The sequence below is a fragment of the Ranitomeya variabilis genome, chromosome 2, assembly GCF_051348905.1.
Source record: "Ranitomeya variabilis isolate aRanVar5 chromosome 2, aRanVar5.hap1, whole genome shotgun sequence".
NCBI classification, from domain to species: Eukaryota; Metazoa; Chordata; class Amphibia; order Anura; family Dendrobatidae; genus Ranitomeya; species Ranitomeya variabilis.
The window spans coordinates 297,087,838-297,111,457 of record NC_135233.1 but is presented as its reverse complement, the minus strand read 5'-3'; positions in this window follow the sequence as shown (position 1 = coordinate 297,111,457).

Below are 23,620 nucleotides of genomic sequence, written 5' to 3'. Positions count from 1 at the left end.
AAGAATCTAATAATAGAGACTTTTAATTGGGAAACATGATTCATATTATCTAATAGGGAGTCATTTAATCTCCACGTCGGTACAGATCGGGGGAGAGAGGAAATACGTAATTTCAGAAAGATAAGTGCGTGGTCCGAAATTGTAATAGAACCTATTGAGGTGTCTTCGATAAGTGAGATAGATGAAGATTGTAACAATATATAATCTAGTCTTTGGTAAGAATCATGTGGCGTTGAGTAAAACGTATAATCTTTTGTAGTGGGGTGCAGAAGTCTCCATGGGTCAATCAGATTTAGAGAGTTTAGGTTGTGTGAAATATTTTTCCTCTCATTTAATGGGATGGAGGACTTGCCGTTTGATGCATCTAGATGTGGATTTAGGCCATGTGCACACGTTCAGGATTTTTAGCGTTTTTTTCACGTTTTTCCGCTATAAAAACGTGATAAAAACGCGAAAAAAATGCTAACATATGCCTCCTATTATTTACAGTGTATTCCGCATTTTTTGTGCAAATGTTGCGATTTTTTCCGCAAAAAAATCGCATCGCGGAAAAAAAAGCAACATGTTCATTAAAAATGCGGAATTGCAGGGATTCCGCACACCTAGGAGTCCATTGATCTGCTTACTTCCCGCACGGGGCTGTGCACACCATGCGGGAAGTAAGCAGATTATGTGCGGTTGGTACCCAGGGTGGAGGAGAGGAGACTCTCCTCCACGCACTGGGCACCATATAATTGGTCAAAAATAAAAGAATTAAAATAAAAAATAGTCTTATACTCACCCTCGATGTCCCCCGCAGTGTTCCCGCCTCACCGCTGCACGCTGCCATTCGGTTCCTGTAGCTGGTGTGCGGTGAAGGACCCTGCCGATGACGTCACGGTCCTGTGATTGGTCGAGACCGGTCATGTGACCGCTCACGTGACCGTGACGTCATGGAAGGTCCTGCGCGCACACCATCTATACGGAACGGACGCCGGTGAGGAGATCAGCTGTTTGCGGGTGAGTATAAGCATTTTTTTAATTTTTTTTATTATTTTTAAACATTCTATCTTTTACTATAGATGCTGCAAAAGCAGCATCTATAGTAAAAAGTTGGTCACACTTGTCAAACAGTATGTTTGACAAATGTGACCAACCTGTCAGTCAGTTTTCCAAGCGATGCTACAGATCGCTTGGAAAACTTTAGCATTCTGCAAGCTAATTACGCTTGCAGAATGCTAAAAAAACGCGAAAAAAACGGAAAAAAAACGCAAAAAAAAAATGCGGATTTCTTGCAGAAAATTTCCGGTTTTCTTCAGGAAATTTCTGCAAGAAATCCGGACGTGTGCACATACCCTTAGTGTTAAGTTAAGATCTCCCCCCAAAACCAATAGACCCTCTTTAAACAATGTCAGTGTCTCTAAGTTCGAAGATAACCAACGCGCTTGCTCCTTGTTAGGGGCATATAGGTTCCCAAATGTAATCAAAGTATTGGCAAGAAAACCTTTCACAAAGATATATCTTCCTTCTGCATCTGCTAGGGAGTGTTTTAAAGTGAAAGGTAACCCCTTTTTTAAAGCAATACTAACTCCCTTCGTTGCAGAGGAAGAACAACTGTTGAACCCAATAGGGTAGTGAGAAAACGAAGTGTTAGGGGCTCTGCCTACCTTAAAATGTGCTTCTTGGAGGAAAAGAATCTGCGCACCACTTTTCCGTAGTAATGTGGGTATTTGGCTACGTTTTGCAGGAATGTTAATACCTTTTACATTAAATGAGGCCACCGTGACCGAGTCTCCCTGTTTCCTCTCAGCTATCAGCATAAAAAATTGAAGGTCTTAACGCCAGAAGTGTACACCTGGGGTAAAATAACAAGTTAGTCAACATGGAACTATATACATAAACATTCTCATCTTTGGCAGGGGGGGTAAGACCCCAACATTAAAAATGAGACATGAATGACCCAATCAGCAATCAAAATAGGTTAATTGTAAAAAACAGCCTGAAAAAAGTCTCACAAAAATTTGAGCTTAACAAAAAGCTGGCATATCTCTCCTGCAACCTCTGCTCTATCAACGTTAATAAACAGTTTAACTAAAGATTGGGTGAAAATCAGGGAGAGAGATCATCGTAACCCTTTTTATACCAAGGAACTACACAAGTTCCTCATTCACCTGTAGAACTCAAGGACGGGTTCAGACCTGACAGAAACAGAGTGAAATGGAAAACCATAGAGCAGTTCATGTTAGATGTTGTTTGAAGGAATTCTTCTTGACCTTTGGAGAGGCAGATTTCTTCTTGGAAGACCACTCTTGTTGCTTGTCTAATTTAGGAATATCCAGTCCAATATCCATAGGCATCCAGGAAGGAACTTGAATCGGATTAATGTTCAATACATCCCAAGAGTTTTCCAGATCTTCCGGGGTACGAATGGTGATCTGGCGACCATCCTTGGTGATCCCAATTCTGAATGGCAAGAGCCATTTGAATCGTATTCCCTTAGCCACCAGAAGATCTGTCAGAGGCTTCAAAATCTTCCTCTTGGACAAAGTGGAGGGTGAAATATCCTGAAAAATTTGAAAATTTGTATCCCCATACATCAATGGAGATTTCTCTCTGGCACCTGCCAAAATTGCTGCACTGTCAAGGTAATTTAGAAGACCACAGTTTATATTGCTGGGTGGTTCAGAGACTTTAGGTTTCGGTCTAAGCGCTCTATGGACTCTTTCAATTATAATAGTGTCCGCGCGGTCATGACTCAGGATGGTGGAGAATATCTCTTCGCAGACTTTATTACGTGTTTCTGGGGCAAAAGATTCTGGTATACCCCTAAGTCTGATATTTTTCCTCCTGCTTCTGTTCTCTTGATCTTCTATGGCCAGAGAGACTAAATTTATGTTTTTGGTGAGCCAAAAGGTGTTCTCTCATCGTATTAGAGGTTTCAATTATGTCAGACTGGGTACTTTCCAACATTTCCACTCTATGGCCGATATGTTTCACATCAGATCTTAAACCTGTGACCTCTTTATTCAAAGGTTTCATGCTGGTAGCTAACAGTTTTTTCATGAAATTTCATGAGATAGGAACCTGATCGTTTGTTGTAGATTCACAGTCTAACTCCTCTGTACTGACATCTGAATTTTCAGGTAGAACAGAGGATTCGTTATCCTGTCCTTGTAATTTGTCTAGAGCCCGTCTAGCTTCTGATTTTTTCATTATAAATTTATCCAGGTCACCTCGTGGGTTAGACTTCAGGTTTACAGAGGGATTTCTGGTTGAACTTTTTGCCCGTTCTTTACTGGAGCGCACCATTTTGTTAGCGGATATATAAGGGCGTGCTGTGATCACTGATTGGGTCCACAGATGTGGTTAGATAAGCATATTCCTGGAGTGGACTTTATTTATTCAAAGGGTTCAAGATGAAATCAAGATAACCAGTAGGTGGCGCACCTTGCTTGAGGATCAGTATAGTAGTCACAAAGTTATTTAATATTCGAACCACAGCAGGGGTTAATATATAGACAGGGCCAGCTGCTTGTCTAATAGGCTCTTGGGCTGAGAACCTGTGAATATTTCTCCCAGGTGGTCTAGTCAGAGCTCCTATTGTCCAGCTTTATACATTAGAGCCAGGAGCACATGTAACCCTTTGCAGACAAGCGGGGGTTAAAACTGGTGGGAAAACTATCTGAGCTGCAAAGAAGTCTCTTTTGTTTAAGATTTGCAACTTTATGAGCCACCTTGGTTAGTAATGCTGCTAATGCGGCTGTATAGGCTCTTTATTGCCGGGGTACCATAGATCACAGCAAGCCTCCTGTGTTACTGCTCCTGTGTTAATTCCTGTAGCCAACAACCCACAGCCCCAGGGGGAGTAAAGAATGACTCTTCAGAGCCTTATATGAAGCTCTGAGACGTCTGAGCTGTCCGATGCAGAGGACAGGGAGCCACTGTTACCTGATCTGTTCTCCTGCTGTGGCGTGTCCTGACCTCAGGAGGATTCCCTAGATGACGTCCGGTTGTTCCATGCTAGGCCCGAAGAAGCAGCGCCAGGGGACCGCTCTCATGCACCGTCAGCGATGTGATGGGCAAATGACTCCCTTTACGACTGGCACCCCATCAGCGGCCGCAGATCCAGCCTCAGGAGACCCGGCGGTAGGCAACACCGGAGCACCTGGCGACCAGGTAAGTATGAGCTGTCCCTGTACTATATGTGCCGCGGCTGTGGCAGCGGTAGCTGGGAGAGATGGTGTGTGGGAAGCACCGCCGATGGAAGTCCAGCCCTCTCTTCTGCCGCAGGTCTCCTCGCCACCTCCAGACTCCCAGAACACCCATCCGGCCTCCAATTATACAGGGGGAAGTGCCTCTAAAGTCATACTTAATGCCGTCTCCCAGCCAGAGAGGGGAGAGGAACGGAGGGTGTCGCTCGGAAATGGCGGGTTGGGGGTACCTCCAACTGGTCCCAAACCTGTCTGTAGGCCTCAGGTCCTTTCCGCGTTCGGGGCGACAGTCTGTGTCCGATGTTCCAGTATATTGCCTCCAGGGACTGCGGTCTAGCTGATATTACCTTCGGGTGAAGGAGATTAGTTGTAAATAACGCTGATGTAAGCGGATTAATGCTTCTAGCCAAGGAGCTCAAGGAGAGCACGTCCTGCTCGTTCAGCTGCTGGTTACGCCCCCTGATACATCTTATTTCTAATTACACATACCATTTTATACACAATGCCTGTTAATTTAATGAACCAACATAACAAGGAGGTTTTGCTTTCTCTGACCCTACAGTACTAAGGAGGCCAATTGATACATTCAGGTGTATCATTCAGTTTTCCATGTTTGATAACTTGAAGCTGTGTGTGAAGGAAGAGATAGAACAGCTAGGTTCTCTCCTCGAGTATTCAGAGCTGATAAATAAAAATGTTGAGAATGATGAATTAGGTGTAAATAAGATCTTTTGACTGCAGGCCAGTAAATGGATTACATTGAACAGCTTTAAGATTAATAGTGGACATTATACAGGCACACAGGAACTGTGTTTGACAATAACTAGAATAAAAACCTATTGATTATCTGTTACTGTGGAGTGTAATAAAACTACCCTGCAACATAAAGGATAGAAACAAAGCAACAAATACGTAAAGGTGAACATTTTTATTAATTTATTTACCTTATGTTTCCTACAATACAGAATACAGCATCCACAATTCTATAAATAAATGCAATTTACTTGCTAGCTGTTACAGTAGAAACCTTGATTGAACATAGAAAGCAATATTGAACAGCACTGTCCAACCTCATCTTTGTATGTATGGGCAGTGGAGAAGAAATATGAAGAGTAACAGGACCAACCAGGAGCACAGAAATGATATGCTATAAACTCAGATGAAAGGCTAGGAGACACCCTCTAACCTCGCTCCATTCTCTTATTTTCCGGCATGCCGCTACTGTATTGTTTTTAAGAAAATAATTATCTAACCATCGTCCTCCATCTTGACTATATGAATCACTTCTTGCACTTCTTCCATCATAAGTTGTAGAAGAAAACTCAACAGTTGACTTTTCTTTTGACTTGAAAAGGCAGAAATATTGCTAATATTTGGCAATAATTTTATATGATGCAATAAAGGAAATATCTGGTGCTTGGGTAAAAATGTTTGGAAACTTTTTTGCCCAAAGAAAGTCAAACCACTACAAGAATGGAGCAGGAAATTCACTACAAGACCATCTAATGTAAATGGAGGGACTCCTGACAGTTATCATCTGTCACGGGAAAGAAGGACCAAGCGTGTTGAACCACATTAAATAAGTAATCAATAGGGATTTTTGGTAGTGGAATGGTTGTTATCAGCCTTCTGTTATCCATGGGATGCAACCTTATTTTGTGACAACAGCAGAATGCACAAAGATAAAAAAAAAATTGCGTGGTCAGCCAGCACTCCATGCACATGCTGACTGAAATTTCATTAATCAGAGAACTGCATATGACACCAGACATCAGGATTACAGGTCTGAATTTTACATAGGAAACTTTTCTTTTGCAATTATTCCTAAAAATTCTATAAATTGTATTACTACAGCTCTACCATTTTTAAAATTAATACTTGTTATGTTCATATTGCATTTTTGCTACAAATCAATGACTCAATTTGGATTCAGTCTAAAGTCCTAAAAAACAAGATTCAAGTGCAACCTCTGATGAGGCCATTGACTTTGAATAGTCACTATGTGCCCTTTCTGACCTCTGTTTTGACAGTTCCCCTCTTCTTTAGGCAGTCACAAAAGCGTGGTTGACTGCACTTGTGTACCAGCCTCAAGAAGGTAGACACTGCTGAAATGAAGGCCATACAGTGCATAAATGACTACCTCATTAAAGTCATTAGCTCTTTTGGGGGTGGGCATGAATCCCATTTTTCAGGGCTTTAGATAGAAGCCTCGCTGGAGCCTCTGAAGTGTGGCAAAGAAAAAAAATGTGAACATAGCCTTTGGCAAGGGAAAGAATTGATCTATTATCTCTTTCCCAGCTCCCTACAATAAAAGTATAAAATTGTGGCTTGAACAATATTTTGTTTCCTTTTTATGCAGCTCAGGGAACTTTTCTAAAAGCGGGAGGAGCTTAGCATTTACTCTAATTTATACCAGAAATGTTCTTGCACATAGCTAGAGATGCACCTTATTTATTAAGAAGTGTGTGCCTTTTAAAATTAGGCACATCAGCATTTTTATTAAAACTGGTGTAAAGAACTAAAGTCTTAATAAATTTTCCATGAGGTTTATAGGGTGAAAAACTGTCATATTCAGAATCCTGTTGCCACATTGGTCTCTTCAGTGACTTTGAAGCTGGCAAATGAATAAAGAAAACTTGGTGCTATGCTTGACCCCTTCTTGACGGAGCCCTTTTTCATTTTTGCGTTTTTGTTTTTCGCTCCCCTTCTTCCCAGAGCCATAACTTTTTTTTTTTCGTCACTATGGCCATGTGGGAGCTTGTTTTTTGCAGGGTGAACTGTACTTTTAAACCCCACCATTGGTTTTACCATATTATGTACTGGAAAATGTGAAAAAATTCCAAGTGCCGTGAAATTGCAAAACAAATTGCAATTCCACAACTGTTTTTTCGATTTTTTTCTTACCATGTTCACCAAATGTTTGAATTTTTTTATTGTTTTATTTTGAATGGGGTTAAAGGGGGGTGATTTGAACTTTTAATTTTTTTTTTTTTTTTTATATATTTTTCAAAACTTTTTTTTTTAACTTTTGGCATGCTGCAATAGTCTCCATGGGAGAGTAGAAGCTGCCATAACCTGATCGGCTCTGCTACATGCAGGTGATGATCAAATTGCCTTCATGTAGCAGAATACCTCACCTTCTATGAGCTCCGACCACTGGGCGGCGCTTATAGCTATCCACCTATGAGAACCACAGGGGTCTCCTGCTGACCCTGGGATGTCATACCAACCCATCGGCGATCCGCGGTCATGTGACATGGCGCAAATGGGAGGAGGTAATAATGTGCTTTCTGCTTGTGCATGTTAAATGCCGCTGTCAGAGTTTGACATGTTAACAGCTGCAGGGGGAATCGCGATTCTACCCACAGCTGTTCTGTGCACATGTCAGCTGATCAGATCCGCTGTCATGTGCCGAAACGGGGAGGAAGCATCCAATGACGGATTATGCCCGTCATTGGACATTAAGGGTTTAATTAGCGGAAAGCCTCCAATGTCGATTGTTTTGTTTTATTTTGAATGGGGCGAAAGGGGGGTGATTTGAATATTTTTTTGAATTATTTTTTAAATATTTTTAAAAACATTTTTTTTTACTTTTTGCATGCTTCAATTGTCAATAGCTGCAGTTGTTCTGATTGCCTCTGCTACACACAGGCAATGATCAGATCGCCTGTGTGTAGCAGGAATGCTCACTTGCTATGAGCGCCGACCACCGGAGACCTCTAGTTGTCATGCGAACCCATTGGTGACCTGCGATGATGTGATAGGGTCACCGATGGGTTGGATTTCCATCGCGCTTCCGGTAGGCACGAGTTAAATGTTGCTGCATTTAACAGGTTAACGGCAGCAGGTGGATCGAGATTCCACCTGTGGCTGTTAGAGGCACATGTCAGCTGTTCAAAACATCAGCGCCAGAGCCCACATCAAAGGTAGAGACCTGACATGCACCGTACATGTATGGCGCATGTCATGAAGGTGTTAAACTCTGTCTTAGGCTGCCATCACACTAGCAGTATTTGGTCAGTATTTCACCTCAGTATTTGTAAGCCAAAACCAGGAGTGGAACAATTAGAGGAAAAGTATAATAGAAACATATGCACCACTTCTGTATTTATCACCCACTCCTGGTTTTGGCTTGCAAATACTGATGTAAAATACTGACCAAATACTGCTAGTGTGACGGCAGCCTTACTCATGGAAAGCAGCTACTTTCTGTGAGGCAACTAGTGATGAGCGCAAGTGCTCGTTACTCGAGTTTGCCTATGGTGCTTGGATAAGCACCGAGTATTGCGGGTGCGTGAATTACACGTTTGAGTCCGCACAGCCGCATGTCTCGTGGGAGTGCCCAGGGCAAACTTGAGTAATGAGCACTTGCGCTCATCACTAGTGGCAACCTTACATAGTTTCATACTGGTACTCGTGGATACAGTGGCAGCCACGAGTGCTGTATTGGGTAAGGCAGAGTTTCTACATTCATCCCTACCTCTTCCATGTTGTTTTTTCCTCCACTCTTGTTCTCAGTTCCTCTTTTATACCCACTGAATGTACAATTGGACTCTAGAGCTTTGTCATTGACGAAGCATCCTGGAATCATGCATAAGAAAGCTTTGTGGAAGATTATACGTGGCTTCCAATCTTCTAAAAGTCCGTGAGGTCTCCTTTTTTTTCTGGAAACCCTCTGTACATTCTAGAAAAGTTTGCAAGAATGCATAATATATTCCCTTGAAAACTACAGAAATATGCCAGGAAGAACTATACTTCACTGTTTATCCAATATAATAGGAGAAATAAGAAATTGTTTCTGAACCAAACCTCACCATATGTTTTTGACAGCTTGGCCATGATTTTCTAGGCTGCTGGTTAGAACAATTTGCTGTTAGAAAATAGAGGTATAAAAACAAAAAACCCCAGGGCCTTGAATAATCTCCCCCCACGTTCGGCTCTATTATGAAGCCAGTTGAAAATAAAACCTGGACAAATGTTTTCATTGATGTTATGAACTGCACTGAAGGAAACAAATATATTTGGAAACACATTGCTGCAACAGGTGGATGTGCGATTATCCATCTTAATGGAGTGAATCATTTATAACGGAGCATAGGCTTCTAACAATCTGAATCCAACTAAACTCTAATTATCTCCCAACTACATAAATAGAGAGTGAAAGAACAGATGTGAGATAACTATCCTGCTAATATTCTGTGCGAGCAGAGTAAAGACTGAAGCCCTTCTTTTCATAGTTGATTTATTTGCTTACTCTGTGATGCTTATATAGTGATTACATATTCCACAGCGATGTACAGAGCTTGTCATCATACACATCAGTCATGGGGGCTTAGATTTATCAACGTTGCACAGTCAGCTCAATAACCTCTGATCAATTATCATTTTCTAAAATCTACGCTATACTGATGTGTGCAGTTACATTGTATATTTTATCCCTTCAGATTTCTTACAACTTCTTCACTTTTGATCTCATTACTTAGAACTGCTAGGGTCTTATAAAGAGAAGCGATCCAGGAAGCCAGGTTCCCTCTGCCGCTTATTTGGTAATGGCTATAGCTTGCCAAATAAGGAGGGACCAGAACATATTCACTCATTTCTACTCATAAGGATAATCCATAGCGTTTGTGCACCCAAGTTCTGATAGAACATCGAACAATTTGTAAGAACTCCCCTTGCATTCCATACAGACTCTAGTGGTCTGGAAGACAATAGATGAAGATGAAAACTTAACTGACTTTAGCTCCTGTATAATCAATCCAGTACAGCAGGTCAATGGGTCCAACACCTACCAATTATTAATGGAAAAACACTGTTCTGGTCTGTAAACCAGGGACTTTTTACACATATATAAAAGGTATGAAGTGTGGATGCAGAATAGCGTGCAGAAATGTACTATATATTAAATGCTTCTGTAATGTTGTATAAGGAGACAAGTGTCAAATTAACCCATACACACTGTTTAATTACATTCAGCATCTTACAAAAATGCAGAAATAACATCATTGCAGACATGGCTGTACATTAGAAATGAGTCTTACTGCAAAGCAAAAAAATACACCAGGAATTATTTCTAACATCTACCAGTCAGAAAAATTGAATAAAAAGAGAAAAAAATGCATATACCCCAAAGTGGTAATAATAAAAACATCAACTAATTGGTAAAAAAGTAATGGGTGACAGAATACATCAACAACACAAATATAATAGATTTTTTTTTTAAACACAAAAGTAGGAGACTAGCAGCAAAATAGTCTTATTAACTATTCAACAGGTATACAACTCAGTGAGCTGGAATCAGACAACTTAGGCTATCTTCCAACATTGAATATTTGGTGAGTAAAGTTGCAGATTTTCTGCACCCATTAGGTAAATTTAGTTTTTTAGTGCTTTTGCTACATTTATTTTTATCACATTTTTGATGTTGCAGTTTGTCTTCTTCTCTGCTTTGTTTTGGAAACTTCCTGTTATTAGCTTTGATATAATTTTGTTGTTAAAGTAGTGTGCAGATTCCACTGCGGAATACCCTAAAATTCTATGTGCTTTTTTAGCTATGGATTTTGTATATCTCATATCTGCAAGTGAAAATGGCATGTTGTAAATTTTAAAAAATGCACCGCAGGTCAGTTTCCACAAGGTAAAAAAGCACAGTGGGCATGAGACTTCTATTAATCCAATCCACTTTGCTGGAACTGTAACACCCAGCACAGCAAAGATATGTGGCATTAAAAACAGCAAATATTTAAAGTGGCAAATTAGCCTAACAAGCAGAAAGAGTGAGAAGCCAAAAACATATCTAATATATAATTGCCTAGAATACTACTTCCTGCAATTTGTGCCAACTTCCGTGGCTTTGTCCGGAGCTAATGTCCGGAGCTAATGTCCGGAGCTAATGTCCGGAGCTAATGTCCGGAGCTAATGTCCGGAGATAAGTAACGTCACCAGTGTCCTACACCCAGGCAGAGCACAGGGGCCCCAGGCAGCATATGGGGCCCCAGGCAGAGCACAGTGGCCCCAGGCAGAGCACAGGGGCCCCAGGCAGCATATGGGGCCCCAGGCAGAGCACAGTGGCCCCAGGCAGCATATGGGGCCCCAGGCAGAGCACAGTGGCCCCAGGCAGAGCACAGGGGCCCCAGGCAGAACATGGGGCCCCAGGCAGAGCACAGGGGCCCCAGGCAGAGCACAGGGGCCCCAGGCAGCATATGGGGCCCCAGGCAGAGCACAGGGGCCCCAGGCAGCATATGGGGCCTCAGGCAGAGCACAGTGGCCCCAGGCAGCATATGGGGCCCCAGGCAGAGCACAGTGGCCCCAGGCAGAGCACAGGGGCCCCAGGCAGCATATGGGGCCCCAGGCAGAGCACAGTGGTCCCAGGCAGAGCACAGGGGCCCCAGGCAGCTTATGGGGCCCCAGGCAGAGCACAGTGGCCCCAGGCAGAACATGGGGCCCCAGGCAGAGCACAGTGGCCCCAGGCAGAGCACAGGGGCCCCAGGCAGAACATGGGGCCCCAGGCAGAGCACAGGGGCCCCAGGCAGAGCACAGGGGCCCCAGGCAGCATATGGAGCCCCAGGCAGAGCACAGGGGCCCCAGGCAGCATAAGGGGCCCCAGGCAGAGCACAGGGGCCCCAGGCAGCATATGGGGCCCCAGGCAGAGCACAGTGGCCCTAGGCAGAGCACACACCAAATCGGAGGCCGAGGGGCCCCGCCAACCAAATCGGAGGCCGAGGGGCCCCGCCAACCAAATCGGAGGCCGAGGAGCCCTGCCCACCAAATCGAAGGCCGAGCGGCCCCGCCCACCAAAGCGGAGGCCGAGGGGCCCGGCCCCGCCCACCAAAGCGGAGGCCGAGGGGCCCCGACCACCACATCGGAGGCCGAGGGGCCCCGCCCACCAAATCGGAGGCCGAGGGTCCCCACCCACCAAATCGGAGGCCGAGGGTCCCCGCCCACCAAATCGGGGGCCGAGGGTCCCCGCCCACCAAATCGGAGGCCGAGGGTCCCCGCCCACCAAATCGGAGGCCGAGGGTCCCCGCCCACCAAATTGGAGGCCGAGGGTCCCCGCCCACCAAATCGGAGGCCGAGGGGCCCCGCCTACCAAATCGGAGGCCGGGGGTCCCCGCCCTCCAAATCGGAGGCCGAGGGGCCCCGTCCACCACATCGGAGGCCGAGGGGCCCCGCCCACCAAATCGGAGGCCGAGGGTCCCCGCCCACCAAATCGGAGGCTGAGGGTCCCCGCCCACCAAATCGGAGGCCGAGGGTCCACACCATCCAAATCGGAGGCCGAGGGGCCCCGCCCACCAAATTGGAGGCCGAGGGGCCCCACCAACCAAATCGGAGGCCGAGGGGCTTCGCCAACCAAATCGGAGGCTGAGGAGCCCCGCCCACCAAATCGAAGGCCGAGCGGCCCCGCCCATCAAAGCGGAGGCCGAGGGGCCTGGCCCCGCCCACCAAAGCGGAGGCCGAGGGGCCCCGCCCACCACATCGGAGGCAGAGGGGCCCCGCCCACCAAATCGGAGGCCGAGGGTCCCCGCCCACCAAATCGTAGGCCGAGGGTCCCCGCCCACCAAATCGGAGGCCGAGGGTCCCCGCCCACCAAATTGGAGGCCGAGGGTCCCCGCCCACCAAATTGGAGGCCGAGGGTCCCCGCCCACCAAATCGGAGGCCGAGGGTCCCCGCCCACCAAATCGGAGGCCGAGGGGCCCCACCAACCAAATCGGAGGCCGAGGGGCCCCGCCAACCAAATCGGAGGCCGAGGGTCCCCGCCCACCAAATCGGAGGCCGAGGGGCCCTGCCAACCAAATTGGAGGCCGAGGGGCCCCGCCCACCAAATCGGAGGGCGAGGGTCCCCGCCCACCAAATCGGAGGCCGAGAGTCCCCGCCCACCAAATCGGAGGCCGAGAGTCCCCGCCCACCAAATCGGAGGATAAGGGGCCCCGCCAACCAAATCGGAGGCCGAGGGGCCCCGCCCACCAAATCGGAGGCCAAGGGTCCCCGCCCACCAAATCGGAGGCCAAGAGTCCCCGCCCACCAAATCGGAGGATAAGGGGCCCCGCCTACCAAATCGGAGGCCGAGGGGCCCCACCAACCAAATCGGAGGCCGAGGAGCCCCGCCCACCAAATCGAAGGCCGAGCGGCCCCGCCCACCAAAGCGGAGGCAGAGGGACCTCGCCCACCAAATCGGAGGCCGTGGGGCCCCGCCAACCAAATCGGAGGCCGAGGGTCCCCGCCCACCAAATTATTCTTACATTTGAATAAATAAAGTATATATGGATTCTAGACTCCCGATTCTTTAGAATCGGGCTGCCATCTAGTGCTTTAACCCCTTCACCCCCAAGGGAGGTTTGCACGTTAATGACCGGGCCAATTTTTACAATTCTGACCACTGTCCCTTTATGAGGTTATAACTCTGGAACGCTTCAACGGATCTTGGCGATTCTGACACTGTTTTCTCGTGACATATTGTACTTCATGATAGTGGTAAAATTTCTTCGATATAACTTGCGTTTATTTGTGAAAAAAACGAATATTTGGCGAAAATTTTGAAAATTTCGCAATTTTCCAACTTTGAATTTTTATGCCCTTAAATCACAGACATATGTCACGCAAAATACTTAATAAGTAACATTTCCCACATGTCTACTTTACATCAGCACAATTTTGGAACCAAAATTTTTTTTGGTGACGGAGTTATAAGGGTTAAAAGTTGACCAGCAATTTCTCATTTTTACAACACCATTTTTTTTTAGGGACCACATCTCATTTGAAGTCATTTTGAGGGGTCTATATGATAGAAAATACCCAAGTGTGACACCATTCTAAAAACTGCACCCCTCAAGGTACTCAAAACCACTTTCAAGAAGTTTATTAACCCTTCAGGTGTTTCACAGGAATTTTTGGAATGTTTAAATAAAAATAAACATTTAACTTTTTTTCACTCAAAATTTGTTTCAGCTCCAATTTGTTTTATTTTACCAAGGGTAACAGGAGAAAATAGACCCCAAAATTTGCTGTACAATTCGTCCTGAGTACGCTGATACCCGATATGTGGGTGTAAACCATTGTTTGGGCGCAGGGCAGAGCTCGGAAGGAAAGGAGCGCCATTTGACTTTTCAATGCAAAATTGACTGGAATTGAGATGGGACGCCATGTTGCATTTGGAGAGCCCCTGATGTGCGTAAACATTGAAACCCCCCACAAGTGACACCATTTTGGAAAGTAGACCCCCTAAGGATCTTATCTAGATGTGTGTTGAGCACTTTGACCCAACAAGTGCTTCACAGAAGTTTATAATGCAGAGCCATAAAAATAAAAATCATATTTTTTCACAAAAATGATCTTTTCGCCCCCATTTTTTTATTTCCCCAAGGGTAAGAGAAGAAATTAGACCACAAAAGTTGTTGTGCAATTTGTCCTGAGTACGACGATACCCCATATGTGGGGATAAACCACTGTTTGGGCGCATAGCAGAGCTCGGAAGGGAAGGAGCGCTATTTTACTTTTCAATGCAAAATTGACTGGAATTAAGATGGGATGCCATGTTGCGTTTGGAGAGCCCCTGATGTGCCTAAACATTAAAAACCCCCACAAGTGACACCATTTTGGAAAGTAGACCCCCTAAGGAACTTATCTAGATGTGTTTTGATAGCTTTGAACCCCCAAGTGTTTCACTACAGTTTATAACGCAGAGCCGTGAAAATAAAAATTCCTTTTTTTTCACAAAAATGATTTTTAGCCCCCAGTTTTGTATTTTCACAAGGGTATCAGGATAAATTGGACCCCAAACTTTGTTGTCCAATTTGTCCTGAGTACGCTGATACCCCATATGTGGGGGGGAACCACTGTTTGGGCGCATGACAGAGCTCGGAAGGGAAGGAGCGCCATTTGGAATGCAGACTTAAATGGATTGGTCTGCAGGCGTTACGTTGCATTTGCAGAGCCCCTGATGTACCCAAACAGTACAAACCCCCCACAAGTGACCCCATATTGGAAACTAGACCCCCCAAGGAACTTATCTAGATGTGTTGTGAGAACTTTGAACCCCCAAGTGTTTCACTACAGTTTATAACGCAGAGCCGTGAAAATAAAAATTCCTTTTTTTTCACAAAAATGATTTTTTAGCCCCCAGTTTTGTATTTTCACAAGGGTATCAGGATAAATTGGGCTCCAAAAGTTGTTGTCCAATTTGTCCTGAGTACGTTGATACCCCATATGTGGGGGGGAACCACTGTTTGGGCGCATGACAGAGCTCGGAAGGGAAGGAGCGCCATTTGGAATGCAGACTTAAATGGATTGGTCTGCAGGCGTCACGTTGCATTTGCAGAGCCCCTGATGTACCCAAACAGTACAAACCCCCCCACAAGTGACCCCATATCGGAAACTAGACCCCCCAAGGAACTTATCTAGATGTGTTGTGAGAACTTTGAACCCCCAAGTGTTTCACTACAGTTTACAACGCAGAGCCGTGAAAATAAAAAATCTTTTTTTTCCCACAAAACTTATTTTTTGGCCCCCAGTTTTGTATTTTCCCAAGGGTAGCAGGAGAAATTGGACCCCAAAAGATGATGTCCAATTTGTCCTGAGTACGCTGATACCCCATATGTTGGGGTAAACCCCTGTTTGGGCACACGGGAGAGCTCTGAAGGGAAGGAGCACTGTTTTCCTTTTTCAACGCAGAATTGGCTGGAATTCAGATCGGATGCCATGTCCCGTTTGGAGAGCCCCTGATGTGCCTAAACAGTGGAAACCCCCCAATTATAACTGAAACCCTAATCCAAACACATCCCTAACCCTAATCCCAACGGTAACCCTAACCACTCCTCTAACCCAGACACACCCAACCCTATTCCCAACCGTAAATGTAATCCAAACCCTAACCCTATCTTTAGCCCCAACCCTAACTGTAGCTCCAACCCTAGCCCCAACCCTAACCCTAGCCCTAACCCTAGCAATAACCCTAGCCCTATCACTAGCCCTAACACTAGCCGTAACACTAGCCCTAACCCTAGCCCTAACCCTAGCCCTAACCCTATCCCCAACCCTAGCCCTAACCCTAGCCCTAACCCTAGCCCCAACCCTAGCCCTAACCCTAGTCCTAACCCTTGCCCTAACCCTAACCCTAGCCCTAACTCTAGTCCTAACTCTAGCCCTAACCCTAGCCCCAACCCTAGCCCTAACCCTAACCCTAGCCCTAACCCTTGCCCTAACCCTAACCCTAGCCCTAACCCTAGCCCTAACTCTAGTCCTAACTCTAGCCCTAACCCTAACCCTAATGGGAAAATGGAAATAAATACATTTTTTATTTTTTTTATTTTTCCCTAACTAAGGGGGTGATGAAGGGGGGTTTGATTTACTTTTATAGCGGGTTATTTAGCGGATTTTTATGATTGGCAGCTGTCACACACTGAAAGACGCTTTTCATTGCAAAAAATATTTTTTGCGTTACCACATTTTGAGAGCTGTAATTTTTCCATATTTGAGTCCACAGAGTTATGTGAGATCTTGTTTTTTGCGGGACGCGTTGACGTTTTTATTGGTAACATTTTCGGACACGTGACATTTTTTGATCGCTTTTTATTCCGATTTTTGTGAGGCAGAGTGATCAAAAACCAGCTATTCATGAATTTCTTTTGGGGGAGGCGTTTATACCGTTCCGCGTTTGGTAAAATTGATAAAGCAGTTTTATTCGTCGGGTCAGTACGATTATAGCGATATCTCATTTATATCATTTTTTTATGTTTTGTCGCTTTTATACGATAAAAACTATTTTATAGAAAAAATAATTATTTTGGTATCGCTTTATTCTCAGGACTATAACTTTTTTATTTTTTTGCTGATGATGCTGTATGGCGGCTCGTTTTTTGCGGGACAAGATGACGTTTTCAGCGGTACCATGGTTATTTATATCAGTCTTTTTGATCGCGTGTTATTCCACTTTTTGTTCGGTGGTATGGTAATAAAGCGTTATTTTTTGCCTCGTTTTTTTTTTTTTTTTCTTACGGTGTTTACTGAAGGGGTTAACTAGTGGGGCAGTTTTATAGGTTGGGTCGTTACGGACGCGGCGATACTAAATATGTGTACTTTTATTGTTTTTTTTATTTTATTTAGCTAAAGAAATGTATTTATGGGAATAATTTTCTTTTTTTTCTTTATTTAGGATATTTTTTTTATTTTTTTTTTTACACACATGTGGGGAATTTTTTTTTTACTTTGTCCCAGGGGGGGACATCACAGATCATTGATCTGGCAGTGTGCACAGCACTCTGCCAGATCTGCGATCTGCTGTGCAGGGCTGCAGGCTTACCAAGTGTCTGCTCTGAGCAGACACTCGGTAAGCCACCTCCCTCCCTGCAGGACCCGGATGCCGCGGCCATCTTGGATCCGGGACCTGCAGCGAGGAGGGAGGTAGGAGACCCTCAGAGCAACGCGATCACATCGCGTTGCTCCGGGGGTCTCAGGGAAGCCCGCAGGGAGCCCCCTCCCTACGCGATGCTTCCCTATACCGCCGGTACACCGCGATCATGTTTGATCGCGGTGTGCCGGGGGTTAATGTGCCGGGGGCGGTCCGTGACCGCTCCTGGCACATAGTGCCGGATGTCAGCTGCGATATGCAGCTGACACCCGGCCGCGATCGGCCGCGCTACCCCCGTGAGCGCGGCCGATCGGCTATGACGTACTATCCCGTCGAGGGTCAGATAGGCCCAGGTCACCTCGACGGGATAGTACGTCTAAGGTCACAGAGGGGTTAATAAATAGGTTAAAAAGTAACATTAGCAAATGATTTTTAACATGCACACATATTAAAACAGCAGCGAGGAATATTGTGCTCTTGACTTGACTGTTGTATGGGTAAGTACTACATGGGCCTGAGGATATATCATAGTTAGGAGTACTGTAAGTGTGTAAACCTGTTATCCACAATTAACCATTGATCTAATGTAATAGTAACTCAGACATTCATCTGACAGAATATATACTCTGTCAAATAAATTGGGAAAATAGTGCATTCTCCATCATCTGGTGTACAGACATCAAGCCTCCAAGTATCCTAATAATTGTAGTAATTCTGTTTTTGTGGTTCCCTTTGATGATAGAGAGAAAGGGGTGTCCTATTATAATCATTCCAATGAGTCTCAAAATTAAACCCTAGGAAAAAAACATTCTCTGCAATCAATTTAACTCCTGGCTCATTTCCTTAGTTAAGGTTTATCAGGGGAATATGTTGGCTAGGATATATAGCTAAATTGGACACTGGAGTGCCGAAGAATGCGATTTGGTTGTCGGTTCAGAAAACAATCATGCCTTAAAATCATGAAACCTTTTTACATTCTTCATCATTTTGCTGAGTCCATAAAGAAGTGAACAGCAAAAAATCCATATTTTGGCAAAAGTGGATTTTTGTAATATATATGGGTAAAATTAAATTCCACTGAAATATATTAATTCATCTCTAATGGGAAAGTTTGAACTCTGACTTGAATTAAAAATGGGCATGTCTGCTCTTTTTTTGCGTGCACATTGTGTTTTCACAAAGATCCAAAGTGGTGTGAACAGCCCCCAAAATTATAAGGCTATGTTCACACTGGGCGTGTTTTCAGCATTTTTTTTCTGCAGCAAAACCTGCACTCTTGTCAGAAAAGAAGCAATATCAAAAACGTAGGTTTTGGTGCATTTTTTTGCTGCATTTTCTCATGATCCCAAAGTTCAGCTTTGTTTTCATCATAGAAGCAGGAACACAGGTCACCAATGAAAAAATACATATACAAATGTAAAAGCAGAGGTAAATTGGTCTGGAATAATTTACCCAAGGCACTGGCAGTGCATTGAGTTTGTAAAACAGGGTTTACTTTCACACTTCAGTCTGCCATTGAGTTCCTCAGGCATTGTTCAATTTCATACCTTGGTCGGCCACAAGCATTGTTCAATCTCACACCTTGGTCATCCAATGTTTACTTTGTACGCACCACTAATTTAATTAAACTGAACTAATCCCAACTGCGATATCAGGTGACCAAGAAAAGATGGTAAACCCATCACAAACATAAATGGGTTTCACATACTGCTGTACTTGCCTTTTTTCACTAAAAGCGCGGCAAAACCATATACCTGTGCTTTTTTTCAGCTTTTTTTCACCAACCATTAGGCCACATTTACATTATCAGTTTTTTTTAAGATAAAACGAGGAGAGGGTGAAAAATGCAGAAGTGGTGATGTGTTTCTATTATACTTTTCCTCTGATTGTTCCACTCCTGATTTTTGCTGTGAAATACTGACCAAATACAGAACTTGTGAACATGGCCTCACTTCCAATGGGTGAAAAATGCTGAAAAAAGTGACATCCTCTATCGTGCAAAAAAACAAGCAAAGCACAAAATACAGAGGACAAAAAAAAACCAAGCTGTGTGCATGAGATTTCCATGACTATCTCCATGAACCTAGAACCACACATGCAGTTTTTTAAGCCAATAGAAGAGTGGATACAAATGAGGAGGGGCATCTGTCTTTGTACAATTGATTCTTTGGTATTCTCTTCTGGCTTTGACTTAAAAACTGCACGTGTGGGAAAAACGTAACTTTCTGCCATAGAGTCTATGACTCAACCTATTGTGATGTAACCATAATGGCTGGGGGGGGTACCTAAGGGAAATATCACCTCTCCCTGGGCAATCAGTATGATGTGGCACATGATGAGGACTCTAGATGCTGCAATACGTTCAAACTGATATCTGTGTATTTCACAGCTTGCACTGGACAGCAAAAACAAAACCATAAACACAAAATTTCCTACCATGTCCAGGCACTAACAAAACATCTTTGACTACTAAGACATGGCTGAACTAGGCCTAGACTGGTGACACCAACAGCTGTTGTCAATAGCAACCAGAGATACTTACAATTATGAAGCACACTGCATGTGAAGTCTCCCCATAGAACAGGGGTGTCAAACTACATTCCTCGAGGGCCTCAGACCATGTGTGTTTTCAAGATTTCCTTCTCATTGCACAAGGTGCTGGAATCATTCTGTGCAGGTGATTAAATGATCACCTGTGCAATACAAGGAAATCCTGAAAACATGACCTGTTTGCAGCCCTTGAGGAATGCAGTTTGACACCCCTGCCATAGAATGTAAATCCGCAAGGACAGGGTCCTCTCCTGTCATGATCTCTGCAGGCAGAGATCATAGCAAGCCTATAGAGGGACAAGCTCTCGGAAGATGGAACTATACTGACCATGAACTAAGCCTGCCGCGCAACTAGAAATAGCCAGGTAGCATTTCCTATTTATCGCTAGATGCCCAGCTCTGGCCTAAGACCTAAATAGCTAGCAGAGGGAAATATAAGACCTGGCTCACCTCTAGAGAAATATTCCAAAGAAGACAGTAGCCCCCCACATATAATGACGGTGAGTTCAGATGAAACAACAAACGCAGCAGGAAAATAGTCTTAGCAAATTTGAGGTCCGCTTACTAGATAGCAGAAGACAGATAGTATACTTTCATGGTCAGCAGAAAAACACTAACAAAACACCATCCAGAGATTACCTTAAACTCTGGCATTAACTCATAACGCCAGAGTAGCAATCCCTGATCAACGAGAGCTTTCCAGACACAGTAACAAAACTTCAGCTGTGAACTGGAACAAATAGGCAAAACAAAACATGGACAAAAGTCCAACTTATCTAGTAGTAGTCTAGAAGCAGGAACAAGCACTGAGAGGCATCAGATAACATTGTTGACCGGCAAGAAACCACCAGAGAAATGAGCTTAAATAGCGACACCCACTACTGATGGAACCAGGTGAAACAGGAAAGAGGATGACAAGTCCAATTCCACAAGCGGCCACCGGGGGAGCCCAGAATCCAAATTCACAACAGTACCCCCCCCTCAAGGAGGGGGCACCGAACCCTCACCAGATCCACCAGGGCGACCAGGATGAGCCCTATGGAAGGCACGAACAAGATCAGAAGCATGAACATCAGATGCATTGACCCAAGAATTATCCTCCTGGCCGTAACCCTTCCAGTTGACCAGATACTGGAGTCTCCGTCTGGAAACACGAGAGTCCAAAATTTTCTCCACAACGTACTCCAACTCACCCTCAACCAACACCGGAGCAGGAGGCTCAACTGAAGGTACCACAGGTACCTCATACCTGCGCAATAACGACCGATGAAAAACGTTATGAATGGAAAAGGACGCAGGGAGGTCCAAACGGAAAGAAACAGGATTAAGAATCTCCAATATTCTATAAGGGCCGATGAACCGAGGTTTAAACTTAGGAGAAGAGACCCTCATAGGGACAAAACGAGAAGACAACCACACCAAATCTCCAACACAAAGCCGAGAACCAACACGACGATGACGGTTGGCAAAACGCTGAGTCTTCTCCTGGGACAACTTCAAATTGTCCATAACCTGCCCCCAGATGTGATGCAATCTCTCCACCACCGCATCCACTCCAGGACAATCCGAGGATTCCACCTGACCGGAGGAAAATCGAGGGTGAAACCCCGAATTACAGAAAAACGGGGACACCAAGGTGGAAGAGCTGGCCCGATTATTGAGGGCGAACTCTGCCAATGGCAAAAAAGCAACCCAATCATCCTGGTCAGCAGAGACAAAACACCTCAGATATGTCTCCAGGGTCTGATTAGTCCGCTCGGTCTGGCCATTAGTCTGAGGGTGAAAAGCAGATGAAAAAGACAAATCTATGCCCATCCTAGCACAGAATGCCCGCCAAAATCTAGACACAAATTGGGTACCTCTGTCAGAAACAATATTCTCAGGAATACCGTGCAATCGGACAACATTCTGAAAAAACAGAGGAACCAACTCAGAAGAAGAAGGCAACTTGGGCAGAGGAACCAAATGGACCATTTTAGAGAAACGGTCACAGACCACCCAGATGACAGACATCTTCTGGGAAACAGGCAGATCTGAAATAAAATCCATCGAGATGTGTGTCCAAGGCCTCTTAGGAATAGGCAAGGGCAACAGCAGTCCGCTAGCCCGAGAACTACAAGACTTGGCCCGAGCACAAACGTCACATGACTGCACAAAGACTCGCACATCTCGTGACAGGGAAGGCCACCAGAAGGATCTTGCCACCAAATCCCTGGTACCAAAAATTCCGGGATGACCTGCCAATGCAGAAGAATGTACCTCAGAGATGACTCTGCTGGTCCAATCATCCGGAACAAACAGTCTATCAGGCGGACAACGATCCGGTCTATCCGCCTGAAACTCTTGCAAGGACCGCCGCAGATCAGGAGAAACGGCCGACAAAATTACTCCCTCCCTAAGGATACCTGTGGGTTCAGAATTACCAGGAGAGTCCGGGTCAAAACTCCTAGAAAGGGCATCTGCCTTAACATTCTTAGAACCCGGTAGGTATGACACCACAAAATTAAAGCGAGAAAAAAATAAAGACCAGCGCGCCTGTCTAGGATTCAGGCGTCTGGCAGTCTCAAGATAAATCAAATTTTTGTGGTCAGTCAATACCACCACCTGATGCCTAGCCCCCTCGAGCCAATGGCGCCACTCCTCAAATGCCCACTTCATGGCCAAAAGCTCCCGATTCCCAACATCATAATTCCGCTCTGCGGGCGAAAATTTGCGAGAAAAGAAGGCACAAGGCCTAATGACGGAGCAGTCGGAACCTTTCTGCGACAACACTGCCCCAGCTCCGATCTCCGAAGCGTCAACCTCAACCTGAAAAGGCAGATTCACATCAGGCTGACGCAACACAGGGGCAGAGGCAAAACGGCGCTTAAGCTCCTGAAAGGCCTCTACAGCATGAGGGGACCAATTAGCAACATCAGCGCCTTGTCTGGTCAAATCAGTCAGTGGTTTAACGACATCCGAAAAACCAGCAATAAATCGGCGGTAAAAGTTGGCAAAGCCCAAAAATCTCTGAAGACCCTTAAGAGAGGAGGGCTGAGTCCAGTCACAAATAGCTTGCACCTTGACGGGATCCATCTCAATGGAAGAGGGAGAAAAAATATACCCCAAAAAGGAAATTCTCTGGACCCCAAAAACGCACTTAGACCCCTTCACACATAAAGAATTAGACCGCAGAACCTGAAAAACTCTCCTGACCTGCTGGACATGAGAGTCCCAGTCATCAGAAAAAATCAGAATATCATCCAGATATATTATCATAAATTTATCCAGAAAATCGCGGAAAATATCATGCATAAAAGACTGGAAAACTGAAGGGGCATTAGAAAGACCAAAAGGCATGACCAAATACTCAAAGTGGCCCTCGGGCGTATTAAATGCGGTCTTCCACTCATCCCCCTGCCTGATCCGCACCAAATTATACGCCCCACGAAGATCAATTTTAGAGAACCACTTAGCACCCTCTATACGAGCAAACAAATCAGTAAGCAATGGCAATGGGTATTGAAACTTAACAGTGATCTTATTCAGAAGCCGATAA